Source organism: Malania oleifera, chromosome 5 (genome assembly GCF_029873635.1).
Source record: "Malania oleifera isolate guangnan ecotype guangnan chromosome 5, ASM2987363v1, whole genome shotgun sequence".
Lineage (NCBI taxonomy): Eukaryota > Viridiplantae > Streptophyta > Magnoliopsida > Santalales > Ximeniaceae > Malania > Malania oleifera.
In genome coordinates, this window is record NC_080421.1 from 15,218,921 (window position 1) to 15,224,920 (window position 6,000).

A 6,000-nucleotide genomic window follows, 5' to 3' on the forward strand; every position below is an offset into this window, starting at 1 on the left:
ACGACTTTTCATTTGAGATAATAACTCAGTGTTTGCATAGAGAATGGTAGATGAACAAATTCATTATCCCAGTTGATTATTCGAATGTTCAAAAGGGCCTTAGACGTTATTGTTTAAAAAAAATTATGATATTTTGTGTTATTTGTTTTGATTTTCAATTTAGTTCACTTCTTTGATTTTTGGAAAATATTAGGCTAAATTATTTTTCAACAAAAAAAATTTATTTTATTTATTTGTGGAATAATTTTTTAAAAATAAGAGAGTTTAGTTTGTGGAATAATTTTTTAAAATATAAATTATTAGTGAAATCATTTTTTTAATTAGTGTTATTTGAGAAATTAGAAGTTACCAAGGTCATTTAATAATTGTGAACATTATTTACTTCAGTTAATACATTAGTAACATCAATCTTTTAAGTTATTGAGTTTAGTTAAAAAAAATATTTAATTTACTAAAAATTAGTTAGAGAGCACAAATATTATTTACATAAACTTTTGACTTAGTGAAAATATTATTATTTTTGTTGATATTATAAATTTTTTAAATCAAGATTATTTCAAATTAGTGGAAAATCATTTAAGTGTGATTTAAAAAATTTATGATAATAATTAATTTCTAGTGATATCATTTGTTATGCTTTCCTGGAGTCAGTGAAATAATTTTTAAATTTATTAATAGTTATTTAGTGAGTTTAAAAAATTATTTTCATGAATTCATAGACTTATCGTCTTTGTTATAAAATTAAATTAGCATAAATATTAATTATCTTAGTTAGAAAAAATATAAAATTTTATTACAAATATTTCCAAAAAAATTAAATTTAAAATGTCTAAAAATTAATTAAAATTTTAATTAACTTTAAATTAGAAAATAATTATGTTTTTATTAGAGAATATTAAAATGACAATTTAAAATATTAATTGACATAAATATTAGTTAACCTATTAATTAGAAATATTTAAAAATATCAATAATTTTTTTTTAATATTAAGATGAAAACCAAGTCATTAAAACTCGGTTGTAAAGCCGAGTTATGAAATTTCAATTTATGCATGGAGGGACAATCATAATAAAAACTTGATTTTGAAAATTAGGTTTTAGTGTTATTTTAATAGAAACCTTGTTTTCAAACATCAAAATTAGGTTTTAGTGTTATTTCCATAGAGACCATCGGTAAAATTCAATTTCTAAAATGATTTATTTAATGCACAAATTACACAAAATTCAAGCCCTTATAATTATAACTTATGTTGTACTTCATATTAAAGATTTTTAACCTTCAAATTTAAATTTAAATAAATTAAAAAAATTTAGTGTAATTTTATATTATATTTTAATTCAATATAAATCTAAATAAAAAACATTTCCGAACATAAAATTGAAGTAAGAGATTGAGAAAAAGTAACTTCTAAAAGCACAACATTGGATTCGTTTGAAATTATAATTTAAGTTTTTATATTTAATTTTATAAAATATTGAAAATCACATACTTGTGACTAGAGATGTGCATAATTTGGTGAAAAACAAATTAATCGAAATAAATGACCAAATTCGCTCAATATGGTTCAGTTAATTTTTAGTTCGGTTCTATTCGATTTTATATTTCAGTAAAATTGGCTATTCGGTTTTCAGTTTGGTTATGGACAAATTACATTTTGGATAACCGATTTAACCGAATTATATAATTAATTAATAATTAAATATAAATTATATATTTTATAACTAGGGTTCTATAAGTATTATATAATTAATAATTAAATATTAAAAGCGTACAATCATATTTTATCCCAGAGTTAATTACAATTTGATTCAGTTAATTCACTTCGTTTGGATAAGATTCGGGTAAGAAGGGTACTTCAATCGATTATGATGAATAGTTAGCTAATTTTTTTTAATTAATTTAATTAATTAATCTAATTGGTTGACCAATTGCACCATTACTATATGTCACCTTGAGAGCATCTCTCTTAAATTTAAATTTAAATTTAAATTTAATGGGCATAACCTGCTTTTGCTTGTCTCTACAATTAAAGGCCCACCTCTCCATGAGATAAGCTTCCCCCATAGCTTTCAATAATTGAAAAGCTTCAGCTCTCTCCCTCTTCAATTTCTTATATAATAATTTCTCCACCACATTATTTTGTAAAATCCAATTAAACAGATGATAACAATATTATATCGATGTATATTAATACATAAAAGCATGATGTGTGCAATATCAGGATATATTCGAATTAAACTGAATTCATACAATAGAATACAATAGAATTAGGTCCGACTCAAACTCGATTAATCTTAAAATTATTGAACTTTAATTCGATTTGACTATAAGTTCTTAAAATTCAAGTTTGATTAAATTAAAGTTGACGTCATCATAAATTAATATTGAATGCATGTAATTATATATAATATATATACATAATATTGAAGAACTCGATTATGATCATTTGGATTCAGGAATCATATTATGTCGAACTTGACTCATTAAACTACTTGAATAATTCAAACTTGACTTGTACTTAAAGATCAAGATGAGTTCCAATAATTCTCAAATAGATTAGGCTCCTTATGATCCATGCTAAAGATATTATCTAATTCAAGAAAATTATGGAGAGACATCAGACACTACTTTTGGTTTTATAAAAAGCCTTTTTTCTTTTTTTAATGTATCTTTGGGCTACTTTAATTATCAACTTCTAACTCCAATAGGCTAAAATTGACTTATTTATTAGGTAGTGAGAATAATAGTAGAATATCATCCAATAATTTGCAAAGTCAATATTTTTTTGTCAATTTATCTCACATTGAAAAATGAGTTAATGATAAACACTTATATACATGATTGGGTCATACAAATTTATATCGAAATTTATATTCTTTTTCAATAAAAATAGCATCACATAAGCTCGTTGCTCTATAATTTTTTTCAAGTAAGACGTATATCCTTAAGGAAGCTTTTCTCTTTCAAATAAAGCTTTTCCATTGAAATGCAAAATTCACAATGAAATCGAGTCCTTTAATGTTATATATATAAGACTAATAAAATTAAAGAACTTGATTATGATAATTTGTACTCAGGAATCATATTATGTCGATATAGAAATCATTTGGACTCAGGAATCATATTATATTTCTCGTTCTCTTTAAAAATCCATTTTTCAAGTCTATTGCTCCCAAATCCGTATTCTCGAATTCTTACTTTCTTCCCTGTTGCAGCGGCTTGCTGGGCTCCTCCTTTCATATTTTTATTGCTATTCCAAATAGAATAATCTCAATAATGTTATCGTAGCTGCAGAGAGTGAATCCAAACAATGACTCATCTTCTTCCTTTTTTCAAATTTTCTATCTCTTCCTCTTCCCATGGATTCCCGAATAGCAATAAAAAACCCCAAAATACTTCCACCCCACAACCCATTTTCACCGACTTTCCGGATTTTCCTCTTCCTCCTCTCTCTCTGCATTTTGCCAAACAACTTCGATCTTACAGACGCTCTTCGCCGGTCACTCCGATGGAGTCCGCAGACGCCGAAATACTCCACGAATTTCGCTTCTTCCGAGTTTACAAAAACGGCCGCGTTGAAAATTCCGGCACACCCAGAAAGTTCCGCCGTCCGACGACCCCCACGCCGCCATCAGATCCAAGGACGCCCTCGTCTCGCCGGAAACCGGCCTGTCGGTCCGGATCTTCCTCCCCAAAACCGACGGCCCAGATCGAAAGCTCCCCCTCCTGTTCCACATCCACGGCGGAGGCTTCTCCTTCGAGTCCGCCTTCTCTCCCACCTACCACTCCTACGTCGGCGCGCTGGCCGCCAGAGCCAATGCCGTCGCGGTCTCCGTCGAGTACAGGCTGGCGCCGGAGCACCCGATCCCCACCTGTTACGAAGACTCCTGGGCGGCGCTCCAGTGGGTGGCGTCCCACGCCGGCGGCCGTGGTCCGGAGCCCTGGTTGAACGACTTCGCCGACTTCGACCGGGTGTTTATCGCCGGGGATAGCGCCGGTGGCAACATCTCGCACGCGATGGCGGTTCGGGTCGGGTCGATTGGGTTACCGGGCGTGAAGATTGTGGGGGTTGTTCTGGTGCATCCGTATTTTGGGGGGACGGAGGACGACGAAATGTGGCTGTACATGTGTCCGACCAACGGTGGGTTGGAGGATCGTAGGCTGAGACCGGCCGCAGAGGATCTTGCGAGGATTGGGTGCGGGCGGGTGTTGGTGTTCGTGGCTGGGAGAGATCATTTAAGGACGGTCGGGATTAATTACTGCGAGGAGTTGAAGAAGAGTGGGTGGAAAGGGACGGTGGAGATTGTGGAGAACGAGGAAGAGGACCATTGCTTCCACATGGAAAATCTGTATTCCTAGAATGCCCTGGCTCTCATCCAACGCTTTGTTTCCTTCATGGAGCAAGAGTATTACAGTGGGTGAAGATTTTTTTTTTTTTTTTTAAATTGTGATTGGAGAGTGGGAATTTCGGGAATGAAACTAGAAAATTTTTACTCTTTTAAATATTTTAATTTTCAATTTACAAAAAAAATTTGAATAATGAAAAATTTGTTATTTCAGTGCAATGGTAAATAGGAAACTGCAAATGACTTTTTTTTTTAAATAATAAATTCTAATAATATCTGAAACACCCAAAATTAATAGGAACATAAGATTAGATAATTATAAGGCCAACATTTATAAAAGAGTTACTATTGATGTCTTACTTAATCTCCCTAAGTTACCTATAACTCCCTAAATATAATGACATACTTATAAATGTCAGGTTGAAGGAGAGTTTGCCTCCACCACTATAAAAATGGATTCTAGAAGGAGGTAAAATCTCATTTTACTCACTCTTCATTCACTGTTGCAATTTGAACCTCCCATTCTCTAACTTGGGCATCAGAGTGATCCCTACATCTCGGGTCTTCTAAGCCGTTATTATTTGATTCCTTTGATGTGGTCACAGTAGAAAGACGATTCAATAAAAGCTATTCGGTTTTTTGCAACAACAATGTCTTTTGAAAAATTATATAAACTAGTGACGTGTATATTTATTTCGATAATTAATTTTAACAATAATATTAAAATATAATATATTATTTTATACCATTTGTTCAATGAAATTGTCAAATATTTATAAATTTATATGAATACTATAATATTTATAAAAATTATATATAGTACATAAAATTTTAAGAATATCATGGATATGTACATATAATATAAATTTATTTGCAGTAGACTAATTTAAATGTAAAATTAATGTAAAAAAATAAAATACAAATATAGACCATACTAATATTGAACGATAATTTAAAATATCATTTGACTAAAATTTAAATACTTTATTTTGTAACATATGTAAAGTTGAACACTTACTGAATATACATGTGTTTACGTATTTACATATTTATAAATATATATATTTATATATAATTGTAATATTTTGTTATTAGAAACCTTTCATAGAAAGTAGGTGAAAAAATTGTATTTTATTATCTATATTGTATTGAATATTTTAAAAATAATTATAATCACTAATTCTAATTTTACCGTATATAATGTACACAAAGAGAAATGTAACATGATATATATATATATATATATATATATATATATATTTGAAAAATATAAATTAAAATTATTTTTATAATTTTACTAAATAAAAATTATATTATATTGTATATATTGTATAAAATATTTTAAACATAATTCTAATTACTTGCTCTAATTTTAGTAATATAAATCAAATTTTGTAATATAAAAGTATTGAGAAAGAAAGTGATAAAAAGTTGTTGAGTTGGAATCATTTAAAAAAGTATTTATTATTAAATTTTAAATTGTGGCTAATAAAAGAGAGAAATAAGTTTAAAAAATAATAATAATATTTTAATGGGGCTATATATAAGAAGGGGAGAGGAGAATAAAAAAAAAGTTACAAAAATTTAGTGGAGCGGGATGGGACCAACAATTATTTGCTGAATGCTGAAATTCTTTGAAATGATGATTATATG

General features: G+C 29.1%; 1 pseudogene; it reads left to right on the forward strand.

Moving 5' to 3' along the window:
* The first annotated feature begins 3,194 nt into the window (after nt 1-3,194).
* Nucleotides 3,195-4,504, forward strand: LOC131156695 (probable carboxylesterase 1; annotated as a pseudogene).
* Nucleotides 4,505-6,000: the final 1,496 nt, after the last annotated feature.